At 46.0% G+C, this 15,642-nt stretch overlaps 1 protein-coding gene across 2 annotated transcripts in view; it reads right to left on the reverse strand.

Moving 5' to 3' along the window:
* The window catches only part of LOC144141025 (TNF receptor-associated factor 5-like), a 148,627-nt gene extending 134,016 nt beyond the window's left edge, over window positions 1-14,611 (reverse strand). The window contains exon 1 of one of the 2 annotated variants that reach the window (XM_077672510.1): window positions 14,456-14,611. The gene's annotated coding sequence lies outside the window, so the exon portion shown is untranslated. Of the gene's footprint in view, window positions 1-13,920; window positions 14,121-14,455 lie in introns of those variants that run through there. The other variant, XM_077672511.1, reaches the window with a different exon arrangement.
* Window positions 14,612-15,642: the final 1,031 nt, after the last annotated feature.

Here is a 15,642-nt window from a genome sequence, read left to right on the forward strand (position 1 = left end):
AGCCGCATTAACTATGGCATCATGTCGTGGAGAAGCACTTATCAACGTCACTTAAAATCGGTTCAACATATGAGAACCAAGCGATACGTATCATTACCCCGAGCCATGTTACTGCGGACGTTTCGTTTCTCCGGACACACTTAGGTATCTTATTCATCGATTACTTATTTAAGTACAATCTAGTATTCAGGTGATTTAAGCTTCTTAACCATAAACTTCCTTTAAAATTCATAGTGGTTCATTCTGTACGCAATACAAACCCCAGGGGCACTGCCCCCCGTAATAATTTTTTTACTCCCGATTGCTCATACAAATTACGGGAAATAAAGTACCCACTTCACCACTATTCAACTCCGGAATAACGTGCTTCTTACTCTGAAATCATGAATATCGTTACTCGTACTTTAACCACTACTAAAGGTATTTTTCCTAGGGTGCAATAAATGTTCTTCGCAAATTTTTTTTCCTTGGTGTAAAATAAATGCAAACACGGTACAATGCCCTTTGCTGAAACAAGAGAGTGTTTTGTAGAAGTGACATGGTAGTATGTATTGGAAATACACTTGGTAGACTTGTCAAATTGAATCGTTGAAATTGCTAATGTTTGAGGTGTTGAATATAGTTCCGTAATTATTTAAGAATAATAATTTTGTTTGCTGCGACTACATGCTACGTTAGTAATGAACTACCGAGGGTCGACTTTCAGCCTTAAGGATTTGGGACTCTCGTCTGTATGCATCCATGTATTTACAATTTCTGTTTATATTTATTGAACCTTTGAACCTTTAAAGCGGTGTTTGCGCTTTCAAATGTTAAGGTACTATAATTTTTATTTTTCATTCATTGTTTTCATTCATTAACTGATACCATCTGCGAAGATGAGACATTTTGGAGGATACTGCATAGTTCTAAAATACACAGACAGAGATTCCGTTGTTTACATATGAATAATCCGGTAATACGGCTTCTTTTTCTACAACCTTAGCGTTCTTAAATAAAAGGGGCTTTGGTGGTAACATGGCTACTAGTGTTTTCACTGAAAGTGCAACCATGTTAACCATGTTCTTTCTGCTCATTTTGCCTTCACTTCAAGTACTTCTCTTACAAAATAATTTTATCTGTAATGGCCCACTGCTTTATAATTTTTGCTGTCTTGAATTAGGTATTTTGCCCCGCATAAAAAGAAAACCATATTTTCTGGGACCGCGCTTACATGCCGTGACGGCGAGCGTTTGTAAACATCATGTCTCACATGTAATTGTCGCGACAAGGCATCTGAACAACAGTGGGAAATGAAATTAATCTCGGTGGGCTCGTGCCCGGGCGAATGGGCATGCGTAAAGGAAAGGCGAACAACGCAGCGCACGAACTCCAACGCATGCTGCTTCATCAGGCTGCAAAGTCAGCGAACTGCGCGCATGCGCAATTCTTCCACAGCGTTTGAGTTTGTGTTCTCGAATGTTCAACGGCTCGCGAGAAAGGCTTTGTCAAGAAGCGAGGCCGGATCTTTATACTGACTTGTTTTTGCATGCTGCGTCGCCTCTGACTGGGATGACGGTTGAATGGCGACAACTAGCTGCAATCAGCCTGCCACGCGCTTGGCTACTGAATATAGTAGATCGATAGCACACTGCAAGGGGGGTCGCTTGCTGACAACGGGCATTTAACCTAAATAGAATAGCTTCCCAGTGAAGGAAGGAATGAAAACATTTCTACGGGAAGGCGTGTCACTATTACAGTGGAGTGTTTAGCAATTCTCTTATTCCGGCTATTCAGAAAACGAAGTTAAACAGTATAACGAAAAGAAATCATCGGCGCCGGCAAGATTCATACCTGATAGGGTACACGTTGAACCTGCGACAGTCTATTAAGTGTGCACGTTCTGTTCTTTAGTTGTTGTTGTTGAGCGTTTACGTATGGCACATACCCAATCAGGGGATCGGCCAATCAACAGAGGATGGTTAAAATGAATGGAATTCTTATCTTATCACGAGACGCTTAGGGGAGATTATTTAAACTGGTTGGAAAAAGTTTTGAGAAAAAGAATCCTGAAAAATCAAAGCGAGGGTGACCAATCGCAATCACAAAGAGAATCGTTTTGAATTTTCAATGTAGCGCAGGAGGGCAGAGCATACATCCCGGCGGCAGAACCCCGTTTCGGAGGCCCCGAACGATAGTATAGCCGGCACTGTTTGGGATATCGCCAAACGATAAAGCGGCACCTCCAGGGACTGACGTCTCAGTCGGGAAAAACGTCGGCATGTCAAAAGGTAGTGTTCGACAGACTCGTCTTCGTTGCAATAGCTGCACAGAGCTATTGGCGCCAGACGAGACCTTGGTAAATGCCTGTTTAACTTGGGTACTCGCCAACGTAAGGCTGTAATAACCACCTCTTAGTTGCGTGAAGGGCACCATTCAGGTTTCCATGAGAATTTAAGATGATTAAAATCTCTTAATGATAATAAAATCGATTCTTGCTGTACTTGGAGTTTCAGCATCCTACGGTACCTAGCTGCTGTTATTAAAGGTGTCGGCTCTACGACGTCTACTACAGGCCCAGAAAGTGCTATGCTTGCTAGAGAGTCGGCAGTCTCGTGTAATGGGATCCCTGCATCACCAGGAACCCAAAGAAGGTTAATTTCAGTGAAGTGAGGTGGCAGTAGTGACCGAAACGTCCCCAGAAGGGGAGTGTATTTAAGGGAAGAAAAGGCTAAGCATCCAGAAAAAGAATCGTAAATTATTATTGGAGATGTAATTGAAACATCCAGCTTCTGCATGCTTCTTCTTCGTCGTCATACCAAAAAAGATGGAGTAAATGTCATTCCGGCAGCGAAGCAGAAGCCAAGGGGGTGCGGCCGAGGACCTAAACCGTCTTCATGGACGGGAAGGTCGCATACTGCTTTGCTACCTGCTGTTTTACGCGTTATTGTGAGCTTCCTTTATTTTTGTAGTAGCTTTATTTACAAATCTTCTCGTTCATTATCAGCCGAGTGTAGAGCAACACGCGCGCCGGATGTACAATTAGGCATAACCTTCACTAAGCACGCGTTTAAGTTGTACAATTCGACCTCAATATTGTGTACGGGGGGATTAAAAAGGAATGCGAACAATGGAGCACAACAAAAAAAAAAACTTACTCGTCACGGTGGCTCAGTGGCAACCGAGTTACGCTGCTGAGCCCGAGGCCGGGGGTTAGGTTACCGGCCACGGCTACAGCTTTTCTGATAAAGGCAAAAAGAAAAAACACCCGTGTTTACGAGATTTTGGCGCACGTAAAGATGCCCAAGAGGTCAAAATTATTCCAGAGCCTTCCACTACTGCGCGCCTCATCGCCTACGTTGCATCGGCGCGTTAAACCCTACGTTCTCTTATCAGCCTGCGATGCATGCCGCATAGTCTGGCTGCACTGTCAGTAAACTGCGCGCATGCGTATATAGTTCTTTCAGAGCGTTTGAGAGTGTGGCCTACAGTTACTTGGAAATGCCTGATGAAGAAGCGACGCCGGACATTTATATTTGAGGTATCTTTTTATGCTCTGTCATCACTGACGCTCAGGTTATATACTAGAATCGGGAGCCAAGCCCGCAGCAGGGTGCTCACAGCGAACATGATGCCGATGATGCCCTTCAACGAACATCCCGCTCAGTGGCGACGCAGCGTTAAAATGCGCCTTTAAATAAACGACCGACGTCGATTCTTGATTACTAATTTCCTGTAAATGTAAGCCACACTTTCAAACGCCCTCGAAGAAGTGCGCAGTTTAGTGGCAGTATAGCTAGATGGTGCGGCATGCGTCGGAGGCTGTGTGATACGTTGTTTGCATTTCTTTTAACCACCCTGTACCCTCTATGGGTTTTTTGTTGCCCGTACCCGACCAGATGCGTGTCCAGACTGTGAAACCCGCGGTGACCGGGATACATTGGACAAGGGGTGAATTGGGCAGGGTTAAACAACGGCTGGGTTTTGTAGTGTTATTTCTCAAGCGCGATAAGGGGACCTTGAACCCACAATGAGCCGATAATTATGAGGAATATATTGGTGTTAAGGGAGATGACGTGCGAAGGACTGCCGACACTCAAGTTTTACCAATTTTAAAATCTTTTCACCCAAATCAAGCTGCAACAAGCCGTATTTGACAAGACATAATTATCTTATAATACAGTGCCTCCCATTGATTGTTTGAACAACATTTTGCTGGTTCAGGGCAGTGGCAGGGTTGATACGTGCTATGATGTGTTTTTAACCTGCGCTATGCAATGAGTAAATGTTAAATGATTGAAAAGCAAAACCTTGCGTGTGTAGGAGATTCCGGCGCACGTTAAACATTCCCAGGTGGTCAAACGTAATCCGGAGCCCTCTACTATAGTCCGCCTGGTCGCCTGCGTAGCGTGGGCGCGTTAAACCCTAGAGTCCATCAAATGCAACATGATCACCCTATTCTATTTTGACTCCCAAAAGCACTTACGTCGGCAAGCCAGCTCCTTGGTTACGCAAGTGCTTTCAGAAGTGCTTGTCTAATATATCGGGGAGTCAAGCGCGCAATACGCTCATTGCAGCTTACACGAACCACTTGAATCACCTGCCTGTTCAGTGTAATCAGAGCGCAAAAAGGCGCCTAGAAATAAATGACTGCCGTCGCTTGTTTATCAAGCATTTCCCCTAACAATCAACCACACTCTCAAACCTTTTATAAGAAGTCAGTGTGCGCACAGTATAAAGATTAAGCAGCCATACGGTGCAGCATTCATACGAGGCTGTGCGTTCCGTTGTTCCTACTTCTTGCAACCCCCATGTACAGGTCCGCGCAAAAGTAAAGGGAGCACGGGAGCGGTGGCCGAACTGCATCGCTGCGCCGCGTATGGGCGCCGACGGGAACCATGGAGCGCCGGTCAAAGAGTGTGTTCGCACTGCCCCCGCCGCCCTATCTGATATGTTTAATCGCCGCTCTGCTGGCGTGTCATACTTGACGAGACGGCCTTCAAAAGGCAGCGCTGGGCTATAGAGGGGCGCCGGTTGCATTGCCGATCGCAGGCATCAGCGGCGACTGAATCCGCTGCTCATGAGCTGGACGAAGCTGCGGGCGCCGGGAAACAAACGTGCCTTGTTGCGCGCTGTAAAGGGCGGCATAAAATTGTAGGCCGCTGTGGTTTGGCATAGCATGTCATTCCGATATATTTAATTGTAAGCCGGCAACAAAATTGCCATATACAATATAGAAAGCACATTCATAGACATTTTCGTTGTTCTGAAAAAAATCTCGCTTACGAGATCTCTTTAATTTTGGGATTGTCCCAAGCTATTCCTGCCGGTCAGTCCAGGTCTGCTCTGAAGAAAGGGAAATAAAAAATGTCCAGGCGGTGGAAATTCTGTATTAGAGAACACCATAAAAAATAGGTACAATCGTTTCCTGCTAATACAGCGGGCCTCATAGGGCGCATATTTTGTTGTCGCATTAAAGCCGACGTTGTTATTTTTAACGAGCACCTTATATTAGTTAAGAAAGTCTTGCAGATTTAAATTAAACTCCGTATTGAATTGAAAGATGGCTTCACCTCATGACTTCAAAGTCTCGCAGAAAAGCGCCGTCAAGGCCCCAAAATGACCGATGACGAGTCGTCATAACCGATGGAGACCCTCTTAATCGGTTAATTTTGTACAAAATCTAATGGCGGCTATCCTCGTCAACGGGAGAGAAAGGGGTAATGAAACAACAAAATATACGCCCTATGAGGCGCGCTGTAATAGCAGGCAACGATTGTACCTATTCTTTACGGTGTTCTCTAATACAGAATTTCCACCGCATGGACATTTTTTATTTCCCTTTCTTCAGAGCAGACCTGGACTGACCGGCAGGAATAGCTTGGACAAACCCAAAATTAAAGAAATCTCGTAAGTGAGATTTTTTCCCGAACAACGAAAATGTTTGTGCATGTGCTTGTTATATTGTACATGTCAATTTTGTTGCCATCTTACAATTAATTATATCGCAATGACATGCTATGCCAAACCACAGCGGCCTACAATTTTATGCCGCCCTTTACAGCGCGCAATAAGGCACGTTTCCGGGCGCCCGCAGCTTCGTCCAGCTCATGAGCAGCGGATTCGGTCGCCGTTGATGCCTGCGAGCGGCAATGCAACCAGCACCCCTCTATAGCCCAGTGCGGCCTTTTGAAGACCGTCTCCCCGAGCATGCCACGCCAGCAGAGCGGCGATTAAACTTATCAGATAGGGTGGCGGGGGCAGTGCGAACACACTCTTTGAACGGCGCTCCATGGTTCCCGTCGGCGCCCACACGCGGCGCAGCGATGCAGTTCGGCCACCGCTCCTCTGCTCCGTTTATTTCTGCGCGGACCTGTACAGTTGTCAGCACGTGTATCTAGAGCGCCCCAAACAGCCAGCTTTTGGATGCACGCACGACGCCTACTGATAGCTCCTGGTTCGAGATAGGCTGCAACAGAGCCTGCGGCGCCACATTGTTTGCACTTCAGTCGTTTTTATCGCTACGAAAACGATTGCCAGTGTAGGCGCTGCAGGCCGTGGAACCAAGCCGTGGTTACCATTCTCGGCGCGCTGTAGGAAAATGATTATATTCAGTAGATTTGACGCGCAGTTTCCTTGCTTTTTGGAGATGGCGCACGGCGACGATAATACCAGACCAGAACCCCGTGATCGATCACTACTGGAAAAAATGCAGTTCTCCGCACGTGCGAGAACTAGCAGTGCCTTTATATGCCATGTCCGGTTTCGTAAATGCCGCACGTGGACTTCAACGATGGCTCCGCGATTGACGCGTCAAAAAAGAATGCGGTCACCCTAATGGGAAAAAGGATGTCTCAAGGAGCTAATTGTGCAGCCACGGGATATCCGATGGCGACAGTTAACAAAGTCTTCCAGGCTTATTACACGGAAGGTCGTCTGGCTGACGCCGTCGGAAATGATTCTCCGAGAAGTACCACAGCTGAAGAAGATCAATGGATTGGTGCAGCTGCAGTGTCGGACCCGTTTCTTAGTGTCTGAGAAATTCGGGATGAACTTCAGCTGCGGCATGTTTCCACGGACACCATTCGACGCAGGCTTCATGAGGCGGCTTTTCAAAGCAGAGTCGCTGCGCAGAAGATTTCGTTTCCCATAAAAAACATCGAGTTTGTTTGAGTTGTCTTGGAATGGAAGCCTGAAAACTGCAGGGCTGTAGTTTTTAGTGACGAGGCAACTTTCTACACCCGTTGCGACCAGCAGAAACGGGTGTGGCCTCGAAAGATATGCCGGTAAGATAAATCGTTGTAACACATTTGGTATTGAAATTGGTCTTGATGCATTGTTAAATGCGTCAAGAATGTAAGAATGCATCATATAGTAAGAATGATAAAACAAAAATATAGATAAGTGGAATTTGCGTAAGTTTTAAACCGGCGCACTTAATGCTCTAACCCTCCTTAGCGTAAAGGACTTTGAACTAACCGGTTTTGTCCACTACCTTGCAGGTACAAGGAGAACTACGTGTGGAATGTGCGGTCCAGTGGCCGAACGTCAGTGGGCGTCTGGGGAGCAATAAGCTATGATGGACTTGGGCCACTGCATAGAATCTAGGGAAGGATGACTGCTACTTTCTTCGTGGATATCATACAGACGGTCCTCATCCCCCCATCCTGGATGGGCCGTTCCCGCATGGACTGTTCCATTTTCAGCAGAATGGCGCTTCTGTCCACACTGCACATATTGTTAAAGACTGCTTCGAAAGCCTCAGCATTATTACTTTACATTGGCCGGCAAGGTGCCCAGATTTAAATATTTGGGGATAATATGTGGATAAATTACGTGGGGGATAAGGAAAACTAATCTTTCGCGACAATGCGGCCTCACCACTGCGAACTCGGAGGAAAGGTGGGAGGCTATTCAAGGCGAGTGGGAACGTCTACGGGAGATCCCGCGATTGCAGGAGCACTTTACGACTCACTCCCGAAAATGATCTGGAATCTGAAGCCATCCGTAGGAGCCGCGATTAGCTGCTACCAACCACAGACTTTCGTTTTCGCCTTCACAGGCTTTAACCTTTACTCTGTAAGGAAAGTTCCTTGCGTCATGCTTTATTCGCATTTGGTTCTTGCCGTGCTTCCCGAACACCGGTGTATGATTTGAATAAAGCTATTTAAATAACTACATGTTCTGCGAAGTTGTGTCTGTGAACGCGAATGTTGATTGACTACTCCCCCTAGCCAATTTTTTAAATTGTTGGGCTTATTAAACCATTTTTCTCCACGAGACAACGGGCGATAAGAATCAATATCCAGCCACCGGCGACAAATCGCCAACAGTTGTGGTAAAAGTGAACACACCGGTCATGACCAACAACGATAAAAATGCTGGCATATCAGAAGAAAAGTGCGCGTCAAAGTTCCTTAGCGCCATCGTTTTGCGGCGGCGCGCGCCGAGACCTGGACTTGCGGCCACGGCCTGCAGCGCTTTCAACGGCGATCGTTTGCGATCGCAGCTGCAGACCGGCGTGGGTATAATACGGCTAGGTCAGCTGGTATACCCCCAAGTAATTGATAATTGCGCCACTAGCCCCAATTTGTCTCCTGGTGCTTGGTAGGCCAAACTGTCAAACCAAAAAAACAACAAAAAAATCACTGATGATGCTTTCGCAACCCTTTTTATCGTCTGCTATGGGCTGAATGAGCGCGGCTGTGTTCGTGTGCCGCAAGCGTGAAGAAACACCACTTGCATTTGCTTTTCAGATTGTGTTGCTGCTGCACATCTTGTTTTCGACAGCTTTCAGTTGCTAAGTTGCTTGTACTCGGAGCACGTGCACAAAAGATTTGTTTGGACATCTTAGTTGAATACACGCGAGCCAGCACGAACTGAAGCCGTGACAATTTTGTTTTGGGGCAGAAAAAGTAGTAGGCGGGAAATGGGATGTATTTACTGATTTTATGAGCAACGTATCGCAAGCGAAGTTCAATAAATGCCACAATAGTACCGAGGTGTGTATCTCGTATAGTAAGTACAAATTTCCGAATTCTGTGTCGGTTACACACACATAAGAGACATCTTCGTACAATTCATCACATACAGAATATTGCTGCAGAGGTCACCACGTTCATTTGCTGTACACAACACAATTCTAAAGAAACGATGTTTCATGAAAGCACGCCTTTGTCAATAGTAAAATGATTATGAATTGGGATGAGTACCTCCTTTTGCCACCACTAACTACCGCTCCATATTCTCATTCTTGTAAAATTGCCAGCCTAAAAAACATTTTATAGCTAGTGAATTTTCCGCCTAATTTTGCCATACGTTACACCTAGTAAATGGAAGAAATACCACCATGGATACCAATAAACAACACGTTAAAGCGAAACGATTTTGAGAGTGCAAACAAGGTACTAAACATGCGTCCTAGCACGGGCTGAAAAGCGAAGCGCAGCTTGGCCGTCGTGCAGTTAACTCGCACTTCTCGTAACGTGAAATGCAAGCGCTCAGCTGCCACGTAAATAATTTTGGGGCCTTCTTTCGTGTTATTAACATTCAAAGGTTTTAATGTCACTATAAGAAACTAATCGTCGGAACGCTCTAAAGCCAAACTAGTACGTTAAAGGAGCATTTAGGCATATTCGGCGAACATATTTTCCAACCTTTTCTCTGTTGGAATGTAAAATCAAGAGCAACCGCTCACAAAACCGATACCGAAGCGGAATTTTCATCTGCGTGTCCGCTGGCATCAATCGGCTCATAAGAAACTGTCGACAAGTAGCTTCACATGCTTACAACATTATTGACAAGTGCCTTGTACCAAACAAAAATAAATTCGCTATAAAGCAACAGCAGAAGATTTTGTAGTTCGCCCTGCAGCTTTTTGGATAAGGATAGCGCTTGCTTCTCCTTAACTTTGAATAAAATTGTGCTGATCTGCGGACCACAGCGAAGCGGGAAAATTTTGCTGTGGTATTACTTCCTGAGTTGTCGCACAGCAGAGCATCGAAGCACACGTTGTGTTCTTTTCTCACTTTCGCTGACATTTTGAGCCCATTCGTACTCGCAGAAACCAAATTTTTTTCCTTCAAGGCATACTACAAAGCTTCTACACGTGCACACGGTGAAAGCGGCTGGAGCAGACGGACAGGATGGCAGCAGAACAGATTGATTGTGGGGTTTAACGCGCCAACGCAACACAGGCGACGAGTCGCGGCGTAGTGGAGGGCTCCGGAATAATTTTCATCACCTGGGGATCTTTAACGTGCGCCGAAATCTCGTACACACGGGCGTTTTCGCTTTTCGCCTCCATCAGAAAAGCAGCTGCCACGGTCGGGAATACAACCCGCGATCTCGTGCTCAGCACCGCAATGCCTTAGCCACAGAGCCACCGCGGAGGGTGGCAGCAGAAGAGATAAAAGCTAAAGCGCCGCCCGTCGGCGCAACGATGAAGCGACTGAATATATAAATCGGGGGCCCTGTTCTCGACTGCACAAATTGCCGGCAATGCAGGCAATTTGCCGGAAGTATTTTCTGATTGGCTTTCAATTTTGGTCACCTGCTTCCGGTTGACAAAGCGGTTGTGTGTGCTGTCGTCATTTTGACGTTTTATGTCGTTTACGGACACCAGTTCGAAAGTTTGCCTTATTTCTCACTACTAAAGGCGCACAATTCTTGGCTGGCAATGAAAAACCAGACTAAATGCAGCGGACATGACAGCGTAAGCCTGTCTTTGCTATTCAACAACAATACTGCTTGTAATACACACCCCCTCTGTGATTGGCTGAGAAGGCGTGACGTAATTTAAACAGTTGACGGGAACGATTACGTCATGCATTGGCAACTTCAGCCTGCGTAAAAGTGACGTAATGCTACGTAACAGCTTGGAAATGGCGGCTGTTTTTGTCCCAAAATACAAGCAAAATAGGGTAAAAAATCGCCCTGGCTTACGGCGCCGCGAAATGTGCGGAAATTTGCAGCAGGCGCAGTTTCCAATGCGCGCTGTTTAAAGCATGTTTTCTACCGAAACAAATTATAGTTTGAACTGCTTCCAAGTCAGCAATCATGGAGCATCCAAATAACGTGCAGTATTTTGCTTTTATGTTTGGCAATAAAATAAAAATTATTTGTTTGGCGTAACCGCAACATAAGAGGGCAGTACAAGCCTCTCCATGACGAAGAGAACCCAATGCATGGCATTTGTCCAAACTCGTCCTAGTAAGCTTTTGGGTCGCATGATCGAACTCAAAAGAAAAATAACAAAAAAAGTGACTATTTGGTTCGTTACAGCGCTGATTGAAATCGAGCTTCACGAATGAGTGAATCGGGGACATAGGTGCGCTCCGCGGTTATGAGGCGTAGCGCTTCGCTCCTCTTATGTGTCATACAAGCGATGGTACCGGCCGTCTTTTTCTCTGATCACACCATAAACTTGTAACATAGCAGTAGACGATGGCGTGGCGGCGGTGGCGGCAGGGAAGGTGATAACGCTACAAAGCTTGTATTGAAGCAGAGAGCCGAGCTATGTTACTAAAAGCGATTGAAAGAAATAAATAGATACGGTAAAAAAATTGTGCAATGTCCTTGAGCTCGACATCCGCCTTTCGCCCGCTTTTGGATCAATGTTACTCGATCGCCTCGAGGTGTTGACGCCAATTTTGACCTCCAGAAATGTGTTTTTCTTGTCAACCTCAGCTACCGTCTTAATTTTTATAATACATGCCAAGTGTTTTTATATCTTTCTTACACAATATTTGATACCTTGGTAGCGATCTTTATGAGTGACTCGTCAAATTACACTGCATGTCGTCATAACTATAGGTGCAGCACGTCACTGATTGCTTACGCCGTGCTTACGCAAAAAAACATGGGCGAGTTGCCGGGAATTTGTGCAGTCGAGATTAGGGCCCAGGGTGTCAAAAAGGAACCAGCCAAAAACCCATTTTATTTCTGCACATGACGGAATTACTTTACTTTATTGCTGCGTATCATAAAAACATAAAGGCACATATGCAAAAGCTGCTGAATTTTCACTTAGCTACCAGCGTCATGGCAGCACTTTATTTTGCGATACCCAAACTAGCCGAAGTATCTGTCCCCTGATAAAACGAAGGACAGTGTCACCAGTGTGGCGGCGCATGCAGGCTATCTCGAACCAGGCATTATCGGTAGGCGTCGTGCGTGCAGCCAACAACTGGCTGTTCGAGCGTTCTAGACAGCCCTGCCGACAACGTACCGGCGCGAAAAGGAACAATATGTAACCTTCGGATATTGAAAGGGACATCCTGCAAAGTGAGCAACTTGAGCTGGTGGTGTTTCGGTACTATCGCGTCAACAGCACGTAAATTTTCAGCGTGAAAGAAATGACGGGATTCGTTACATCGTGAACAAAATTGCCCGATTTTTTTCTTCTTGGGTGAAAACTTCTACACCCCTAACGTTCATGCCACGACATTTTTTATGGGGCCACTTGGCTATATGACTTTCAGATTACATGGCAAAAAACGCTGCGTAAAAAATACTATCATGAACACTTTTGTAACAATACACCAAATTTGGGTTACTATTGTACTCTGGTGGAAGTTAGTTTCAAGATCAATCTTTTTGTTATAAATATTTGGAACACAAATAACAAGCTTGTCATATATCTAAACGGAAAGCCTAATCGAACAGAGCGAACTGTGGCGTTCCTGGAGTGATGCCGGCATAATTTGAGCATTACATGAACGATGGGCAAGTTCGGAAAGCTGTCAGCGTTCGCTAACTTGCAACGATCTACAAATTGCTCCGACGTTTTTTCCCCAGAGAACTTATCCTTCGGTATACATGTGATCAACTCCTATGGTTGCAGCATATACCTGTCTATTTCCACAAAATAGTAATATTTATAAATCAACCGTTATATGCTGCCCCTCTTCGTTTCTGCTGCGCGTTGTCAAACATACAGGAAACCAGCAATCACGATGATAACGTGACCCCCCGGAGCACGAATAGAAATATGGCCCTTTATATGGCATTTGTTAGCATGCTTATTTCATTGCACAAACTGCGGTGGGGTAGTCGGTCGCTGCTGTATAAACCGGCATTGTAACGAGCCGCACTGCAGATAATATCCCTATATTTGAGGAGGTAATGAAAAGGGGGTGATGTCCTGAATCTCCAATTGAGAGATCAGGGCCGCGGTAGCTGAGGGCTGCAGAATAATATGAACAGACCAGGTTGGAAGCTTTACATGCACCAAAACCTTGATAGTGCTTCGGAACGCTGTCTTTTGGAACGCGAGCACGAAACAGCTCAACAGTTTAAATTAGTCACATCGGACGTAGTGAACTGTTCATCCCCGACGCATTGTTTGCATCGGCGATCTCAGATGGCACAGATAGCATTTCTGTCGCTGTGTCTGCCCTATGCCTAGTTCTAACGTGAGGAGTACGAAATTGTTAGTTTATACCGTCATATTGAGCCACACAAAAAAATAACTTTTAAATTTTCTGGGGGAGAAAATGTTGTTACTGCAATCGTTGTTATTTTCATTACCGACTTTTACGGAATTCGCTACTTCTGATCACAACTCCGGATCACGGCCACAATTTTTTACATCGCAAATCATAATGTAAGAAATGAGACCATGCAGAAAAACAAAGGTTTTGCTCTAAATACCCACTTCGAAGAAACGCGTGCGATTGCTCGGGCGGATTTTTTCTTTGTTATGTTTGACAAATGCACTTGCGATGGGCCTTTCAGCCATATACCCATTTTGCAATACCCAGCGAAACCAGGACCAGCTTCAGGTTTGAGATACAGACGCCTGCTGCGGACCCCCAATACTCTGGAAAGGTTTTGGAATGAAGAGTTTAAAAACTCCAAACATGGCAACTAAATGGTTACCGGTACTAAGAAGGACCATCAAAACGACGTAACAAGGAAGGTTTGCGTAATAAGACTTACTGTCAAGGCAGGTCAGCCCTGTTGTTTGTTTCGCGAAACTGCTCGACTACCTCGACAACACCACAAGCCACAAAGGTAACCAAACTCGAGCTGACTTTCGAATACACCCGCTCGACGATAAGGATTTGATGCAACGCGACACAGTGAAAATTGGTGTAGTTCAAAATGAGGGCTAACGACAAGGGTGGTGAATCAGCGCAGCCCAGCGTGAAGTTTCAGATAAGCGGGAAACAGAAACTTCGTCCCTTCGCCTGCGGCGGCAGCTATATGACACTGTCACCATCTACGGTCGTCCTCGACAACCATAAAGCAATTTCTGTTGCAAGCACGTCGGCACGTATATCTGCAGAATCACAGCGATGGCATCACCGCCAAAAAGGAAATGGCACAAGAAAGCACCCAGTAAAAATACGATTCCTTCAGACGAAACCCTACTAGGAACAATGTTAAGAGTTGATGTACACAGAGATAAGAAAATTTTTTTAGCGTTTTTTTCCCGTCGTTCCGATCTGAATAGTAAATGCGGAATGCTCACCTCGCTTCGTGGTCTGTGGAAAGCTCAATGGTGCTGAAACCTTCAACGACGATAAGATATTATTGACATTCACGCCCGATGTAGCTTTCGCCGCACGAATGCACTGTCTACTATGGGCTGTCAATAGCGCGAAAAGGAACTATTCTGATATTCTAGGCCAGGAGCACCCTATCGGCTTTCGTTTCCAGGGCGACAGATAAGACGCCGTCACTCCGCGAGCCCCGGCTTGCCGTTTGCGTCGGAGAGCGCAAAGGGCGGATCTCTTGCTGCCACCTTAAAAGACGGCTGCTTCAGCTGAAATATTCTGGCCGGCCTTTACGTCACGCTCTCTCTCCTTCAATTAAGGCGTTCGGCGAAAAAAAGATAATTCGACAGAGAGAGTCTTAAATTGTTAAACAGTTCCCTCACATCCTTCTTACTTTTAAATGCAGAGCATTTCAGTAACTCACGATGTCCCCCGCATTGACATCCGTAGTCCGCACTGCACCCCACCCCACTATATAAAAAAAATACTATCCGGCGCCCGGTTTCGATCCCTCGACCCTGCGGGCGGAACGCAATGTACATGGTGCTCTACCCACCGCGCCACAGAGCAGACACAGAATGGGACGCTATGAACGCGCCTTATATCGTTGACTCATTCAAATTTCTGCTGACCAGCGCTCTCTTGCAGCAGTTGCCACAAGTGCAACAACATTAACGTAACGCAAACTACTTAACGTCGTGCGCCCCCGGAAATGCTGTGCATTTGATCGTGCCCCTTGCGAGGGGGATGTTTCACTGCGTCTTCTCTCGGTCGCAGGACCCGTGGCGCCATCTGGCGGAGGCACGGCACAACTCGTAGCACTTTCTTTTGAAAAAGCGCCTCGAAAGCGCGGCAAATATGAAATAGGGATGACGCGCTTTCGAGGCGATCCGCCGACGCGGCTGCTTTGTGTACACACTCGGCGGCGAGCGTCCCTGGATTCTGGTTTCACCGTCCTACGTGTCATCTCGCATCGATCATGCGCACAAAGTTGGTATACCGGTATGCCAAACAAGAATTTCACAGTGCATCCCGATTCCTGTCCACAATGTTGTTTTTATTGTCACGAAGCCAAAGATGACGCAGTTGTCTTGAAGGAGAAACAAATTTATTCCGCACTGATGGGAAAAATAAAACATTGTTCGCACAGCTAAACCTGGAT

Source organism: Haemaphysalis longicornis, unplaced genomic scaffold (genome assembly GCF_048455015.1).
Source record: "Haemaphysalis longicornis isolate Haplotype H1 unplaced genomic scaffold, Haemaphysalis longicornis Haplotype H1 scaffold_6, whole genome shotgun sequence".
NCBI classification, from domain to species: domain Eukaryota; kingdom Metazoa; phylum Arthropoda; class Arachnida; order Ixodida; family Ixodidae; genus Haemaphysalis; species Haemaphysalis longicornis.